Source organism: Patella vulgata, chromosome 5, assembly GCF_932274485.2.
Source record: "Patella vulgata chromosome 5, xgPatVulg1.2, whole genome shotgun sequence".
NCBI classification, from domain to species: domain Eukaryota; kingdom Metazoa; phylum Mollusca; class Gastropoda; family Patellidae; genus Patella; species Patella vulgata.
In genome coordinates, this window is record NC_065883.2 from 38,441,539 (window position 1) to 38,460,701 (window position 19,163).

General features: G+C 36.8%; 3 long non-coding RNA genes across 3 annotated transcripts in view; 2 read left to right on the forward strand and 1 right to left on the reverse strand.

Annotated features, from left to right (window-relative positions):
- The window catches only part of LOC126820692 (uncharacterized), a 39,444-nt gene extending 20,455 nt beyond the window's left edge, over positions 1 to 18,989 (forward strand). Inside the window, exons 2-4 of the long non-coding RNA XR_007680080.2 lie at positions 16,570 to 16,703; positions 17,724 to 17,889; positions 18,813 to 18,989. This is a non-coding gene — a long non-coding RNA (uncharacterized LOC126820692). The remainder of the gene's footprint in view (positions 1 to 16,569; positions 16,704 to 17,723; positions 17,890 to 18,812) is intronic.
- Positions 6,407 to 10,204, forward strand: LOC126820703 (uncharacterized). The gene is made up of 3 exons (XR_007680091.2): positions 6,407 to 6,565; positions 6,950 to 7,006; positions 8,078 to 10,204. It is a non-coding gene; the product is annotated as an uncharacterized LOC126820703 (long non-coding RNA).
- LOC126820701 (uncharacterized) lies at positions 11,861 to 13,855 on the reverse strand. Its single transcript, XR_007680089.2, has 3 exons — positions 13,541 to 13,855; positions 12,872 to 12,993; positions 11,861 to 12,243 (listed from the first exon to the last, which is right to left on the reverse strand). It is a non-coding gene; the product is annotated as an uncharacterized LOC126820701 (long non-coding RNA).
- Positions 18,990 to 19,163: the final 174 nt, after the last annotated feature.

The following is a 19,163-nucleotide window of genomic DNA, read 5'->3' on the forward strand; positions in this document are numbered from 1 at the left end:
GATGCAGTTACATTGTCCGTAAACCATACTATTCATAAACAAAATCAACATTGCTTTAAGTTATCGAAAGTAATACTGGTTCCAAAATTGTTTTTAAAAAATCTGGATTAAAAAATTATCAAACACATAACGAATTTATTAATGATGTAGACTGTTAAAATTCAGACTGTGCTAATTATAATATAAGTACATGTAGTATTTTCTAAACATTTTTATGGGTGTTTCAGGTTGGGTTTTTTTGTTATTGTACTGATATTTTTGCAAATTTAATAATGCATAATGCAAGAGCTAAATCTATATATTGTACGTAGGTTAAGTAGGTATTTCTTGAGACTGTAAATGTTAAATTTTTTTATAAGACATTTTAATGTATTAACTTGCTAAGTCTATAATCAAGTCTCAATGCCATCGGGTGCTCGAGATGTTCACATATTCAAACACTGGCGGTTAATGTTAATGATTTAATTTAATTGAAAAATGGATAATCAAGACTTTAAGCTTATATACATAGGCCTATTTAAATGATATAACATTAAATAACAAGTTTGCCCGTACATACTTGTACATAAAGGTTTCAGTCCTACTCCCCAGCTTATTTTTTCTTGTGGTGGCCAAGAAAGTTCATCAGGATTTTCTGGCATGGTTCCTCTTTTAACTGGTGCAAGACAGAGGGGCTGGTAAGGGCTAATGTACAGTTGTTCGGATAGGACAAAAAACCAAGCTCTTTTGTACACACGGCCAGTCAAAATTTCCATCACAGCACACTTTCAAGCATTTGTCCAACTTCTTTAGCCCTGTTTGAGCAGCACAGTATGATGTTGAACCCCATTTCATTACAGATCCACAGTAGGTTGGCTGTCAGCCCAGTTGGAGCTGAACAGTAGGCCGTTTAACCCAATTACGTTTTTTTTTGGGAGTATAAAGTTGCTTTTTATTTATTATTTTTTTTTACAGATCCTACATGTATATTTGAGCACCCTTGGTGGCAGTAATGACAAAGAAGTTCTAAAAAGATTTATATGGGCTTTATAATGAAAGTTAGACAACACTACTACTTGCCAAACACTACTACTTGTCACATAATGTAATGATATAAATATATATGTATCTATGGTAGCACAAATATCATCAGAATGTAGGCCAAAGCTTTACAAGCATTGTAGGCCTAAAATACTTTCTGTAACAAATTCTATGACATAGGTATAATATTGGTGTAGTTAAGTATATACCATATTTATGCACACATTTCAATGTTGGCATATTATTAGTCTCTATCATCTAGAAAAAAATATTCTATATTCTACGAATATTAGTGTGGTTGCGTTGTCAACATTTGAGAATAATCGGTCATAGGCTAGATTATCCGGTCTTTTACATTATCATAAACAAAGTCTAAGGGAGGTAACTAGTCCTAAAACAAGATGTTGACGCCCATGAAATTTATATAAGAATGCCATTTCCGAAAATCCATTTGATTGCATTGTCAGTTCAATATCCAACACTCTTAATTTTTTTTATTGTAAAATTTCTCTCTTCATGGACCATATCTATGTTGTTTTTTTTATTGAATCCTAATTCGTCATCACGATTCATGTTTGTTTATAAATGCAAGTGTTATTGACAACTGTCCCAGACCCTCATTATTTATATGGCCGACCTTTTCTTCGGCGTACACCGGCACGGTATTAGACTAGGATAACAGTCCCGAAACTCATGGAGTTGAAGAACATTAGTCTTATATACCGCCTCTACTTAATTATGGAAGTAGGTTGGAAAAATGTAAAATTTGGCAATTTGACTTATACTCAACATCGACTTATACCCTGTATGGTAATGTGATGATGCCCCCTCTTCCAGACAAGACATAGGCTATAACTGTTTCAAATGACAAGTGCTAAATGAAGTATTTATGTGGTCTTTGGTGAAAGAAATGAAATGAAATGAAATGGGGTTTAACGTCCTACTGTTCTGCTCCTAACCTGGGCTAATGAAGACGAGCATATGCCATACAGTGTACTATGAGGGAAATTTTGCCTGAGCAGCGGGGCTACGGCTTACTCTTATATCGAATTCCAACTGCCAAGGGATCTTTTACGTGCATGCCAATGTCTACACGGGACCTCGGTTTTTCGTCCCATAACGACTAGACAGCTGTCCGTCTGTCAGTTCCTCCGTCCTGCATCACTGACAAGGGAAACCACGCCGGAAAATCAGGATGAACTTTCTCGGCCAATACAGGGATCGAACACCCGATCTCCAGGCTAGCGAGCCAGCGTCTTACCCACTTAGCCACTTGATCCCCCCCTTTGGTGAAAGAGAGAGAGAGAGAAATGGGGTTTACCGTCCACTCGACACAAACTAGGTCATTTCGGGACTAACATATGGTTTAATTTTTTATTTACATAATTCGCTTGCGCGTAGGGGTCTTTAGCAGTGGGAGGAAACCGAAGGACCCGGAGAAAACCCACGAGGTTGGACAGGCGACCCTACTCCTTGCCACGTACAACCGGGGTTTCGAAACCACGCCATTCGACTCAATGACAGACTTTATGATACAGCGCGCGCACGCTAACCATTCAGCCATCCACCAACCCCCCACCCCCCTTTGTTGAAAGAAAACAGAGCTGTGGCTAGTGAAATGAAAGTTTAACGTCCTACTGTTTTGCTCTGAACTGGGCTAATGAAGATGGGCATACGCCATACAGTGTGCTATGTGGGAAATTTTGCCCGGACAGTGGCACTACGGCCTTCTCTTATATCGAATTCTAACTTCAAGGGCTCTTGTACGTGCACGCCAATGTGTACATGGGACCTCATTTTTTTTGTCCCATTTTAATGACTAGACAGCTGTCTTGTCTAGCCCTCTGTCCTGCATCACTGACAAGGGAGAACCACGCCCGAAAATCTGGAGTAACTTTCTCGGCCAATGCAGGGATCGAACACCCGACCTCCAGACTAGATAGCCAGTGTCTTACCGACTTAACCAACGTGATCCCCGTTGTGGCTACAATTCCTGGATTTGAAGGTCAGGTATGATATGAAACGAATATTTTTAACCGGTTCACCAATGCAACCAATCCGTGACGGGTTAACTGATAGAGGGTTACATCCTTGATATAAATATACTTGTCGCGGGTTTTAAAAATAGAAATATATATATAAAGGTAGCTCAAAATTCATCTCTACATGTACAGAGGCCAAGGGGGGATCATGTGGCTAAGTGGGTAAGACGCTGACTCGCTAGCCTTGAGGTCGGGTGTTCGATCCCTGCATTGGCCGAGAAAGTTCATCCTGATTTTCCGGTGTGGTTTCCCATTGTCAGTGATGCAGGACGGAGGGCCTGACGAAGACAGCTGTCTAGTCGTTTGGATGGGACAAAAAAACAAAACAAGGTCCAGTGTACACATTGGCGTGCACATAAAAGATCCCCTGGCAGTTGGCATTCGATACAAGAGTAGGCCATAGCGCTGCTGCCCGGGCAAAATTTCCCTCATAGCACACTGTATGGCGTAACCTTTTGCGTCTCTTCAAAATATTTCAAATCTTTTGTCATGGATCAACCATTGCAAATATCCGTGTTACAATTATATTTGAAATGTGTTAAACCAATTCTGCAACACATGTAATATTGGTGTAGTATATATCTTTGTTTATACACCCACATATCAATTTTGGCCCTGTTTGTCCGTACACTGGGTGTGAAATGTGAATCATTCCGATTGTGAGAGGACAAGCATTATCAATATACAGCTTTTCAGGACTTTGCTTTCCTTGGTTAATTCTCCCTAGTCTAGTCGTTTGGATGGTACGAATGATCGAGGTCCTGTGCACACATTGGTGTGCACGTGAAAGATCCCTTGGCAGTTTGAATTCGATATAAGAGTAGGCTTTAGCGCCGCTGTCTGGATAAAATTCCATAATAGGACACTGTATAGCATATTTCCATGTCATTAGCCCTGTCGGAATAGGACGTTAAACCCATTTCATTTCACTCATTCCAAAGTTAACTTCTATTCCATCAATACCTTGAGCAAATAAGATAGAGGCTATAGGTTTTGGCCCAATTTGGTCAATATCCCAGTTTTTTCTTTCTTATATGCATATCAACACTTTCATAGCGCTAATGTAGACCTTTTTCTTGAACATTTTCCCGTGTCAGTGATGCCGGACAGAGGACCTGACATGGATGGCTGACTAGTCATACGGAAGGGACAAAAAAATCAAGGTACAGTGTAAACTCAAGTGTGTGTGTGTGTGAAAGATCCCTTGGCAGTTGGAATTTTATATAAGAGTACGCCATAGCTCTGCACACTGTGTGGCATATGCCCGTCTTCATTTCTCAAACAGCTGTGGATAAAAACTGTTAATATTTAAATGTGTATTTTGTATTTTATAACATTATATTTTTGTCTTTTAAATAAAGTATATGTATACATACTTGTAGTATATTTTGTCATATAATTCTGCTAGATTTTTAACATTTCTGTGCAATACATTTAGAATTCTGACTGGTTATGGGTAGATAGAGAGCAATGGGGTAAAACATCCAATAGACATAAACTGTCCTTTGGGACTAAGGGATTCAATTCAAGTTGAATAATTCATCCGCACCAGGAATCTTTAATAGTAGGAGGACCCAGAGAAAACCCATGTTCAAGTTGGGTGTGGAAACAAACCACTTGACTCAATGACAGACCTTATGATCTAAAGCGCACACGTTGGACCACTCAACTTTTAGCCTCACCCACAGGTCAGGAAAATTTGATTATTGGTTGAATGTACTTCCCATTTACTGCCGCAAATAATGAATAATTTTGAAGGTTTTAATGCTCATCAAAATTTGACTTTAGAATTGCATCCGTAAATGATGTTAATTTAATGTTAGATTTACGGTATAATGATCGGTTAGATATCCATCATTTTGCTCATCCTTTTAACGACAATTTAACGTCAGGAAATGACGTTAATCTAGCGTAAAGTTTACGTCATTTTTACGTTATATTTACATCATTTTCTGACGTAAATCTAACGTAAAGTTTACGTCATTTTCTGACGTAAATCTAACGAAAATGACGTAAACTTTACGCAAATTTTACGTTAGATTTACGTCAGAAAATGACGTAAAGTTTACGTTAGATCTACGTCAGAAAATGACGTAAATATAACGTAAAAATGACGTAAAGTTTACGTTAGATTAACGTCATTTCCTGACGTAAAATTATCGTTAAAAAGATGAGCAAAATGATGGTAAACTGACTGACCATTTTTACGTAAATGTAACGTAAAATTAACATCATATTGTTATGTGGGTAAGGGAGGTAACTCCTCTTAAAACAAGATGTTTACGCCCATGAAATTAATTTAAGAATGTCATTTCAAAAAATCCATTTGATTGCATGCGAGTTCAATATCTAACACTCTTAATTTTTTATTGTAAAATTTCTCTCTTCATGGGCCATATCTATGCTTTTAAAATTAATCCTAATTCGTCGTCACGATTCATGTTTGTTTATATAAATGCATGGGATTTATTGTGGGAAGGGGCGCAACTCTTACTTGACTTGGATAAAGAGACTGGATAATCAACCACATTAAAAACAAAACTCCCGGTTACGCATGGGCAATGGACTTTACGTCAAATATTAACAACCTTCCCAGACCTAGACTGGATAACCTACTCTAATACGTCTGACCCGCTCCTACGTCACTCCTTTTCTGACTTGCATATAGAGACAGGAAGTTGGCAGCCATGTTTTGACATAGTGTTACTAAAAATAGACGGGTATCCCTAATGATGGCGTTCAGCGTTAAAATGAGTAAACTAGAAGATTTGTTAATCTTATCTTTAATGTCTAAGATTGCTTTAGCCAAATTAAACGTTGTTCGTGCGACATCTTATTGTTATCTTAAACGCAAACAAAGCTACAGTTTAAAATCAGCTCTTATAATCACTCAGGAGTCAGATACAATCGTAGGCCTACCGGCTACGGCAACTCGCTCATCATACTCATTTTTCATTTGTTTTATTGCCGTATTTCCCAAATTCCAAAATATTAATTATTGTTTCCATTATTGAGACAAAATTGCATAGTTTCGGCTCTAATCCACAAGCTAAACATAAACTACCACTGCATTTAATTGGTGTTGACATCTTTATTGCATAATTCAGCGTCCGATCACATTTTTGTTTACATTGGTAATGTGCGCAGAAAGAGATGCGCACTGCCGGGAGGAATTCCTCCTGGCAAGATGGCTGACCGCTACCTGTCTCCAAAGCCCTGTATAGGGATATTGGGGATATTGAAGTCGGAATAGCGCAGTGACGTAGGAACCAGCCTGACGTCATTTAGAGCAGGTTGTCCAGACTATCCCAGACCCTCCGTATGTACATAGAACTAGAATACTAACGGGAACGCCCACTCGGTGACGTATAACGGTGATGACATAATTATGTTGTACATCGCATGCGCGAAGTCAATAAGGCACAAGTAACTTCCGGCCGTATGTCAACATGGCAGAAGCGTACGACGTCCTGGAATTTCAAGAACTTGACGGTGTGATAGATGTAAGTTATTCATAATTTTAATGAGTTTTTTTTAAATTAGTTATATAACATACCATCGGGAGTATAAACCATTTATTTTCGGACATTAAATTATCCGAACACACGTTTGTGTATCATTTTCTACTACATATTATAAAATTATTATTAATAAATTGTGATGACATTCACATTTGATTTAGGACTTGTTATTATTTTTATTTATTGTTTTGTGTATATTGTTGTTAGCCTTTGGCATGTCCGTGCCAGTTTTGGCTGGTTTCCCAGTGCCCTTTTCTTGTTTATAACAAGGGGTTTTACATAGGCTAAGCCTGTTCCCCAATCCCATTCAGACATCCTGAATAAAAATATTGTTTATAAAAAAAAAATGTGTATTCTTTACTACAGCTTTTCTTTGGTAAAGATTTGTTTGAGACATCTCAACCTGTCGTTCCAGTAGCATCCGTAAGTTTTCTACATATACAACATACATACATATAGTCACATAGTGTTCGTAGCAAATGGGCAAGTTATGAAACTCATTATAGTCTCGACCATGTCTATATATTTTTTTTCTTCTCAAACGATCAAATTGCTTTGGAAATGAAATGAAATGGGGTTTTACGTCCTACTGTTCTGCTCCTATGCTGGGCTAATGAAGACAGGCATACGCCATAAGGTGTGATTTAAGGGAAATTTTGCCCGGGCAGCGGCACTATCACCTATTCTTATATCGAATTCCAACTGCCAAGGGATCTTTTACGTGCATTCCAATGTATACAGGTGACCTCGGGTTTTCGTATCATCCGAAGGATTAGACAGCTGTCCTTGTCAGGCCCTCCGTACTGCATCACTGACAAGGAGGAACCACGCCGGAAAATCTGGATGAACTTTCTCGGCCAATGCAGGGATCGAACACCCGACCTCCAGGCTAGCGAGCCAGCGTCTTACCCACTTAGCCACGTGATCCCAAATTGCTTTGGAACAGTTTCTTTTATTTTGTATAATATTTACTTTAAAGGGACAATAACACTCTTGCTGGCTTGAAAGCTCCAGAAAATAAATAATATCTCTATCTAAGTACTAGATGTTTAAGTGTCCCACCTGTTGTGTAAATTATCCATTACATCCTATTTTACTTGTCCAGAGGGTTCGAAAATATTTTTAAATCGAAGTTTCATTTGAAAAGGTTTACGTTAGACGTTTCAAACCATTATGTTGAATTTTTTAAATAAGGTGTGTTAAGATGAAATTTGTATCATCAATTAATTGAAATATTCTAAAATAGTTAAATTTGTTGACCAGAATAAAGATTGGGACATATTATTCAGTTACAACAAGAGTGGTATTGAGCCTTTAAAGAACTGTATTAATTTGGTATCAAGCTCGTAATTAGATAAAATTGTGAGGGAAATTATAACCTCCAACCCTGTCTTTGGTTGTGTACAGATTTACACTGGTAATTTTAATTCATAGCTATTGATTTTGTTTGGGTTTTTTTACGTGGTTTTCATTGTTATTTATTTTCTTTTTAAGATTCAAACTAATCCAGTTAAATTTAATGGGAAAGTTCAAGTAGTGGTTATATGAAAAATGATCTGATGTTCACATGATCTCAAGGGTTTGCCGAACCTCAATCGAGTTTAACCCCAACAAGGAATATTATACATCAAAACTGTTCATCTGCCTGTGCATTTTCTAGTATAAGTTTATCATCATTTGGAACAAATGGTTAAATTACTATTCAAGATAACTAATTTAAAAAACAAGAACAATATGTGGTTGGAATGATCCAAGGCTCTGTTCAAAGATATTTTATTCACATGACAGTGATGCTTGTTAAATAAAACTTGTGAATTTAACAGATAATGGCCATTGATAAACACTAAGGCAAATAGAAATGCACAAAAAAATCCATAAGCTTATGATAATAATGATTAAACATACATTATGCGAGAGCTAAATCTGCCTATTGCAGGTTTTCTTTAGGCCTGAAATGTATTCTAAATTATTAATTAGACATTAATTAACTTATCCAGGCCCTAATCAACTCTCGATGGCATCGGATTTCTCCAATATTAAATAGATTAGAACAGTTCAGCCATATTTTGATTTAAGCTAAAAATGGAGGAGTGAGACTACTTCGAACAACCAGTACGATGGTTGAAATTATTGCACACGTCTTGTCAAACCTTCAAAGGCCTTCAAAGGCTAATATCTTCGCTTGCAATAGAGTAATTTGAATGAAATTTTCGAATTATTCATTTTACATTATTTATCTTCGAACTATTATAGCAAGAATGGCTAGCTCTTTATCAAAATCTTACATAATGTATATTTAAGAATAATTTAATACATTTATAAAGCTCACACATTACAAGTTGTGCACCTGTATAAAATTTGTATAAATTTTGTTATCATCGTTAATATTTTATACTGAGATGCAATAAAAATAATACATCACTTTTATAAATGGATGAATGTAAATCTTGTTTGAAATGAATCCAGGTTTAACGCCCTACTTAGTACTTTTCAGCTCAATTTTGTTTTAAAGATTTGCTTTAATCTTGCAATTAAGGATGTAACAACATATTACGATGATAACATGTGAGAATGTTTTGAAGATTGCGTAAACGCAACCCGAACAATTCTCAATCAAAAAAATTAAACCCAACAGAATCAGTATGTTGATTTTTCTGGTACACACGTGGGGTATATAATGCAGCTTTTAAAAAGCTAGGTTTTGTGCAACTGTGGAAGGTGCAAAGTTATGCCACGTCATCTCAGAGGTGCTATTTCATTGCGTCTCGATATATTTTGTTTACTATTATCAACCTGGCCCCAAGTTCACAAAGCATTCCCAGACTTAAGAATTTGCTCAACTTTCAATCACTGTTTTTGAGAAATATCTTTGATCCAGAAACACAAAACTTTGCACATAGTTTCTTATTGATATATTTACATTAAAACAACAATAGTTAGTAAAGTGCTATATTTAAGTTAAAATAAGACAAACAATTTTGAGTAAAACCTTAACTTAAGACTGAGAATGCTTTGTGAACTTGGGGCCTTGTTTTCTTTTCATTACTTATTATCTACAATACAGTAATAACAAGAAATAAAAAATCTGTAGAACACTGCTGATTAAGTTCTAGATTTAATCCTAGATTCAATCACATTTATATTTTTATACTTCCAATATCGATATTAATTCCAATAGAGCCAGGTGATGTTTAGTTTAATTATACACTTTCTATTTTGTTGTATGAAATTATCTGTATAATCTGTGTTTTTGTTACTTTCATTGTGTGAAATGCTTGCAGCAAAGTGCTGTAAATAAAATACCTGACATCACTGATCACAGTTTAACTCTATAACTTCTCATTTGACCTCAAATCTATGTGGAGTGGAGTCAGTTGGAAGAAATAAATCAAAATGGAGTGAAATCTACATTTTAATCAAATTCGTACCACATGATTATATTCTACCACTTTTTGCTCGTTTATATGGCAACTATATATTATTGCTAAGCTATTTTTGAATTGTAAATTACATTTACAAGTATGTAAATATTGATTCTTTGAATTATATATTGTCAATCAAAATCTGAATATGCAATGTGCTATGTAGCCATATATGTGAAATAAACTATTATTATTGCTATTTACTTTCTCTGTAAATCTCTGTTAATCTGTCGACAACTTAAACAAATTTCTTTTTGAGTGTCCTCAACAAAACTATTACATACAGAAGCAAGTACACAGCTTTCGTAATTTATATACTATTCAAAAAAAGTAGGGGATATTTGATTTTTAAGTGTTATTAAAGTCACCTAATGAAACTGACGAAGAAACAAATGACAAAATGAAATGAAGTTCACATTCATCGATTTATTCCAAATGATCGTTAGACTAAGTAAGGCACAGACTGACCATTATAAGGGTAAAATGATACCCGGGGTCAAACAGCAAAGTTACCACAGCATCACAACCAAGTCAGTAACGGGTAAATCCTCCTCTGTTTGCCAAACAAGCATTGATCCGACGTGGCATACTCCTAATGAGACGTCTAAGGTCATTTTGGTCCAGATTGTCCCATTCCTGTTGCAACGCAGCAGCAAGTTCTTGGACATCGGCAGGACGTTGTTGACGTTGACGTAACCTCTGTCCAAGCATGTCCCAGACATGCTCGATGGGGGAGAGGTCGGGACTCAGTGCTGGCCAAGGTAATGTGGTGATGTTCTGTTGTTAGAGGTAACCTGTAACGATCCTGGCCCTGTGACATCTTGCGTTGTCATCCTGGAAGATGAAACGGCGGCCATGACGTCGTGCGAACGGCACAACATGGACTGCCAAGATGTTGTCCCGGTAGTACTGGCCTGTAACACGCCCTGCAACACCATGTAAAGCCGTTCTTCCAGCAACAGTGATGCCTCCCCACACCATAACAGAACCACCCCCAAATCGATCATGTCTGATGACGTTAACGTCTTGGAAGCGCTCGTTTCGACGACGCCACACCCTCCTACGTCTGTCCAAAAAATCAACAGTGAACCTTGACTCATCTGAAAACATCACATTGCTCCAGCGTCGATTATCCCAGTGTTGACGATCCCTACACCAATGACGTCTTGCCTGAATGTGATGATCTCTCAAACAAGGGATCACGCGAGGACGTCGGGCGCGAAGGTGACCCCTATGCAGTCGATTCCGAATCGTCTGGCCACTCACTCTCACACCAGTGTCTGTTTGAAGACGAGCGCTGATCTGATTTGCTGTGATGACACGATTTCTCAAGGCCAAGGTACGGATAAATCGATCCTGGGCTTGAGTTGTCGCCCTTGGTCGACCTGAGCGTGGTCTGTCCTGTACAGATTGTGTATCACGGTATCTGGACCATAGCCTGCTTATGACAGACTGAGAAACATTCATCGTCCGCGCCACAACCGCCTGTGTTGTGCCGATCTGTAGCATGCCAAGGGCACGTAACCTTTCATTTTGGGTAAGCCGACGCATATCAAAATTTGTTTTCTGGTCACTAAAACAATTAAACTGATGTTTCCACCCTGGAATTCAATGCCACAATGACTGTAACATTCAGAGTCAGAGTCGTGCAAATCTTGGGTTGGACCCCCATGATGATCCCAAGCATCACCTGCATTCCATGCGGTAGCTATTGGTGCGTTTGGGCGTCACATGTAACTGGAAATGTTTCTTCTGTTAGGTTCTATAGTGACTTTTTTCGTAGTCATTTGCATATTTTAGTATTATGCCCCCAAAATCAAATATCCCCTACTTTTTTTGAATAGTATATGTTGACTTATTTGTGTTCATGAAAAGATCAACCTGTCTGATATATCTTACAGTTGTAGGGTGACATTGAAAATAAGACTGTAAATGTTTTGATGTTATGCCCCTACATATCTTCATATTCTCAACAGTTCTTATAAGTAAATCTATAGATGTAACTTTAATTTGAACAGGAAACAAAAATTATTATATTGTACTTCACAATTCAAGTCCTTGTCAATGGTTAAAAGGTATGTTACACTTTTATCTTCAGTTTTAAACAGATAGATATAATCACTTGAAGACTGACATAGCCACAAAGCAGGCATTTGACATAAAAATGATTTCTGCAACATCTGAAAGGTTACTTCCTTTAATATGTAAACATTGAGTTTCCTCGGTTTTCCTTGGACTCTGAATAAAATAGACAAATTCATAAAATTCAATTAAAACAAGAAGAATTGGATTCTCATACATGTATTCATAATTTTCTCGGTTTCTGAATAAAATCGAAAAAATTACAAAAGTAAATATAAAGAAGAATCGGATATTCATACAAGTATTTATAAATAAAATTATGGGAGATTACAGAAAGAGCTAGCAGTTCTCATTATCATAGTTAAAAACTAGATAATGTAAAGGGAATTTGCTGAAAATTTCAGTCAAATTGATCCACCCTGAACCGAGTATTTAGTGGTTGAATTTTGGGCCTAGCCTCGATCATCATTACTAAGGTCGGTACGATAAAAAAAAAAACATGGTCTCGATTATCCATTTTTTGATTTAATCAGAAGTAGCAGACTGGGCTCTAATCCAGTATATATCACAGGCTAGCGATGCCATCGAGCGTTGATTATGGTCTGGATGTCTAATTAATAATTTAGATAACATTCCTGGCCTAAAGAAAGACCTGCAATTGACAGATTTAGCTCTTGCATAATGTCTGTTTAATATTGATGAATTAAATGTTCATATACTGATCTTTTATAAGGAAACATCGAATGTTCATATTCATAATTAAGTTAACAGAAATTTAAGTTACCGGTGACTTCCTTGGATTCAATTTCTTTGTTGTTACGCTTTTCTGTAGAAGAATTAAGGTTGATAGTCTCCCAAACCCTTCTTTTAATCTTCCATATGTGGTCCCAGAATTTTTGTAAACATCTGAAATATTCATAAAATCAAAATAAAAAGGTTCCTACATACAAAACAAAAGGTTCAGATATAATTATTTTTTTTTCCATGCTTGTTGATTATTCATACCGGGAACAAGATTATTTCGGAATTTAAAAATAAAAGGATTTGACAGGTCAAGGTCAGTCATAAATAAATATACAATTTTAATTTTTATGGAGCTGCTCAGTTAAAACTTTGACCTTTAAAAAAAAATAATAATTAGTAATTCATAAAATTAAAGTAAAAGAAGATTGTTGAGAGAGAATCGTCATGCTGTCACACACTCATCGGGTGTAGTAATCGTCAATTTCATAACAAATTGAAAGTAGACTAGGCCTAGCTACGGCACTAATGTAAACAAACCTATATGCATACAACTTTGATGAGAGAAAGGGTAAAATCTAACGGGCAAACATGAAAATACAGACATTCAGCTAGTATGGGTTTAACTTAACTTCATTGTTTCATTGTAGGTTGTCAGGGTGGACTGCCAACTAGAATCTACATAATTAATTTCTTTTGAGTTTTCACTTACTTTTTCAACGAAATAATCCGACTCAACGTGTCTTGAACATATTGTCAAGGTCTTGTCATTTATCGGGTCTGATCTGGTAGACTGTATGATACGTAATGATTCTCTCTCCACTCTATGTTGTTTTTGGGTAAGCGATAGAATGATCAACCCCGATTTCTTTTATTGCAGGCGGAACATCCGAACAAAACACAATTCGCGCCAGGCATTTTGTTAGTGCGAGCAGAAACCGGAAGTACGCTGTGCCCGATATCAGCGTCAGAAGCCCGCCGTCACATAAGGTAGTGACGTCACACGGTGGGCGTTCCCGTTAGTATTCTAGTTCTATGGTATGTAGACTGGATAACCTGCTCTAATACGTCAGACTCGCTCCAACGTCACTCCTTTTCTGACTTGCATAATAGCGCAGTGACGTAGGAACTAGCCTGACGTCATTTAGAGCATGTTGTCTAGTCTACTAAGTATGTGGAAGACTAGGAGGTTCTGGGTGACCGAGACTAAGACGTAACTAGATATGAATGATCTGCCCGCTATTGGGCCTATTGACTTTGTAGTGAAATATTTTCAAAATCACTACATAATTAGCGTGTGTTCTCTCGAAAATAAGATTTTTAATACTAGTTATCTTAATCGGTGCTGATCACGTGACTGCATAATCAAAACAATAAATCAACCAATCACTAATGATATCTATGGTCAGACACGTAAATAAAGGTTAAGGTGTTTCCAGCAGACACCACCAACCTTTCATAATGGTAAAGAGATGTGCTTGGAGAACGTGTAATACGGACAGTAGATACCCGAAGAGACAGGAGGGATAACCTTTATATACTTCCCCAAAGTTTGGAAGAACACGCGATACTATGAGAGCCGACCCTACCTAACTCAGTAACTGACTCGATTCCAGAGATAGGTTGTCAATGCGGACAACTTTTCGAGTGGAGAAATATTAAGGCCCACACTAAGGTTATTATTTATTTATATTTTTATAGACTTTTTTTGCCTACTGTTTGTTTTTTTCTTTTCTTTTTTCAAACAAAATTTATGTACCGGTAGGCCTTGTCTTATAGGCTAATAAATGTGACTGTTTTTACAATGTGACATTAAAATGTCAGTAGGCCTATTTCCTGTCAAACATTTTGTACATATAAATTCATTCCGTTATTGAACCAGAGCAGAAGTGACAGCCAGTGGAAACAATCTTTTTCATAATATAATTAATATAGTTGATCTTATTTGACTGTACCTCACATAGTATGATATAGGCCTATAGGACAGATCTGCAGGTTAAATAGTTCAGACATGGGCCTTAACTTCAAGTTTGAACAAAATTAAGAAGTTATTGTTAACAAAAAACAGAAGGCGAAAGGCACACAAAGCAAATCAAGTTGCCAATTAAAAACTTGATAGTAATTATCTAGGAGAATGAAATGGTCATGTAAATTATATTATGTATCATATACTCAGCCAAATTAAAAACTTGACACTGATGAATTTCAACAATTTTTTTTTTCTGGTAAGTCAAATTTTTTTTAAAGTGTTTCTAACGATAGTAAGTAGTAAGAAGCCTTTAATTTCATAAAATTGTAAAGTCACGTGGATCACGTGACTTTTGAGCATATAAAGATGAAAAACCTGAAAAACATGTGCAAACACAAACTCGTGAGGTCAATCGATGCAAGTTTGCTTAAACTGAACACGCACACGTAACGAAATGGAAAATAATTAAAATTTTTATTTTCATCTTTGTTAGAAAATGCCGCGCCTTTCAAATGTAGAACGTCTACGTGCTATAGTAGGTTCTATGCTGGTCAGTCTGTGGTCACTGTTGCAAGAGCCTTTAATTGTTCACGCCAGACAATAATTAATCTTAGAATGATAGTGCTTCAAACTGGAACTATTGCCGACCGCCCAAGGGCGGGAGCGCCACGTGTGACGTCACTCCAGGAAGATCAATCAATACGATTACGTCATCTTAGAAACAGATTTGTCACTGCAACCTCCACAAGTAGAGAGATGTTTGGTGGAAGGGTAACTGCACAAACTGTTCGAAATCGCTTGCAGGCTGCTGGTCCTCGAGCTCGGAGGCCCTATTATGGATCAATATTGCCACCTCTTCATCGCCGTAACCGACTTGTGTGGACCACAAGACACATAAGATTTACTCAAAGACAGTGGAATTCGGTTGTCTTTAGTAACGAATCTCGATTCACTTTGAGATTTGCCGATGGCAGGGTCCGAGTGTACCGCAGACGAGGTGAATGTTACGCTCAAGTATGCGTCAGAGAAGTTGACCGAATTGGTGGCGGCAACGTCATGGTTTGGGGTTCTTTTTGTGCACATGGACGTTCTCCTCTTGTTGTTGTCCAAGGGAACTTAAATGCTGTCCAGTACAGGGATCAGATTTTGCAACCTGTTCTTCTTCCGTTTATGCAGAGACATGTGCCTGGACTAACGTTTCAACAAGACAATGCTCGACCTCGTACAGCAATTGCTACCCAGAATTTTTTAAGAAATGCCGGTGTCCAAGTCCTGGATTGGCCGTCGCTTAGCCCCGACCTTAATCCTATTGAACACATCTGGGACGAACTGGGTCGACGTGTTCGTCAGCAAGTGATTCCACCACTGACGTTGCAGGACCTTCAACATGCTCTTGCTGAGCAGTGGCGACGTCTTCCTCGGGTAGTGTTTACTAATGTTCTGAGATCCATGAGAAGACGTTGTGTGGCAGAACGAGACGCTAGAGGAGGCCACAACCGTTACTAAACACTTTAATACGATTGTTCTCCAAGTCTGTGAATTTCATTTTGGGGGGTACTGTGACATCACGAACGTTATCAGTGTCAAGGACTTTCGGCGAGACGTATTCGTGCTCTCTGTTGATGTCAAGGTCGTCTGTGCACAACATAACACTAAAATAGTTGCCTTAAACCAAATATTAAAAATCTAGGTTTAAAAATCTCGAGTGTCAAGTTTTTAATTTGGCTGAGTATAATAATAATATTTATAATATTATTTTTTTCATTTTTCAGCACTTTGTAAATGGTCAGCCACATCTTATCGCTGCACTGCATTATGATCACATGGCTCAACCATGACCACCACCCAAACCCAGTTCAAGTAATTTTTTAAAGAAATCTGCAATAGTTGAATCAAAGGTTTAAAGGTAACAATGGGTTTATCAGCTTTACAATGATTATTTCCTGTCACATGTGCTCAAAGTATAAGTCATACGGAGGCCTGGAATCACTGTCTTGTAGATGTGTCTTCTGTCCTATACAGGGGTTTTGGGTTGTCGAATGGTTAACACAGGCTGTCTGTCAGTCAGTCAAGTGAGGTGGTTTCAAACTATTCGAACCAATACTTGTATGTGGCAAGGCTCCTCTGTCCAACTTCGTGTGTTCTCTCCAGGGCCTCCTATGCTGAAGGCAATTATTGAAATAAAATTGGACAATTTGTCAGTCCAAAAATGACCTATCCAGTTTGTGTCAACTGGATGTTAAACTCCATTTCTCTCTGTCTGACACTACAAACTATTCTATATCATTTAGATATATTTCATTTATTTAGATCCTGGTATAAAGTACATACATTTTTTATGCATCTGTAACTCTAAGTTATGGTAATAGCATGAAATTAAAATTGAGAAAATTGTGTTAATGTTGCATTTTTTTTTATTAATGGCTAGTCTAATTATCATATTTATTTTTTTTATTTAAACAATATTTTATTCAAACTAGTGAATAGGATTGGGGAACAGGACAAAGCCTATATCACCCCTCTCCAGTACAAAGAAAAGTATATACAATATGATATACAAATATACAATTACATACATTTCAATATGCATAAACGTAAGTTATAACTCTAAACAAAAAAAAAACAAAAACAAAAAAACACCAATAAATATATGATAATCTTTCCCTGGAGATTTTTAAATAATAATTTAAATAATTATGACAATGTTAGTATATAATTATTTTATAATAATCCAATTCAATGTTTAAGCACATAAATGTTGTAGTAAAATCTTGGCGTCATAACATCATATTTATTAAAATTAGACGACAGGCTTTAGCAGCAAACAATTAAAATATTTTACTGCTGTAATTACAAAATTAGTCTCTATCAATCTCTGGTATAAAAATTCTAAAATATAATCATGTATGTACAAATTTCTTTACAGATATTCTATCAAGTCAAATCTGATTGAGTATGAAAACTGTGAAGAAAATGCTTTAATAAAATGGTACAGATAGAGAATATAGTTGATGCTGCCATATGGTTTCTACAATTTATATTCATTATCATTTTGCACTGAAAAAAAATCTTTCAGTGTATTGCATGCTTCTGTAAGTGTCATATCTCGAGCTGAAAAAGGACATTTAATTTCAATGAGCTTAGTCCCGCCTTTATCACAAACACTTGCATCTGGTGTAGCACCTAAAAATGGAAAAGTCCAATGTCATGAATATGATTCCCGGGCTGTTTGATATACATTTGTTTTGCAATGGTTTCATTTGCTTGCCCATAAGAAGTGAGAAAAGAATAAAAATGAGTTGTCAAATGTGTTTTCTAAAAATGAAACTTCTATTTCTTTCTTTCTTTTCATAACGCTCCAAAATTTGAGGCCGTAACACAACACTTTCTTTCGTTCATCTAAATGTTATTAATATTTCTTGTGGAATCGGGGGGTTGGATGGCTGAATGGTTAGCGTGCGCGCGCTGTATCATAAAGTCTGTCATTGAGTCGACTGGCGCTGTCCGGGCAAAATTTCCCTCATAGCACACTGTATGGCGTATGCCCGTCTTCATTAGCCCAGGTTAGGAGCAGAACAGTAGGACGTTAAACTCCATTTCATTTCATTTCATTTCATTTTCTAATTACTACCAATTGATGGTTTCGAATCCCCGTTTGTACGTGACAAGGAGTAGGGTCGCCTGTCCAACCTCGTGGGTTTTCTCCGGGTCCTCCGGTTTCCTCCCACTGCTAAAGACCCCTACGCGCAAGCGAATTATTGAAATAAAATTAAACCATATGTTAGTCCCGAAATGGAATCTCTATTTTTATGGCTTCATCTTGCTTTACATCTATTTATTTCTACTCAACTGTCATCTTTTCTATCTGATTTAAATCTAAATATACATCAACTGTTTTTTGAAAAACTATTTCACCACATTTATCAGAGTTCTCTGCTCTTGGTTGTGTTGTCACTTGTGTAAGGAGTGCCTGAAATACATATTATATAATCTATTTACTGTTTATATTTTTCAGGATTGTAGCAGTTTATTTACTAATTGGACCAATTATATGTTTTATAGACTTGGCTCTCTTGTTATATGGCCGCACAGAAATATTATCATTGAAAATATGCCAGAACAATTTAAAACTGATTATGGCTGACTTATATCTGTTGCGTTTTAACAAATTTTATGTGATTCCTTATTGAGAAATAAAAATGGAATACTAAATACTGCATTATGTCTTTGTTACTGTAAATACAGAGCGATAACTAATGATATTGTTTTTATACGCCCACATTTTCATGTGGACGTATTATGCCGTCGCCCCTGTCCTTCCGGACGTCCGTCCACAATTGTTTGTGGACTCTCTACAGGTCACAAT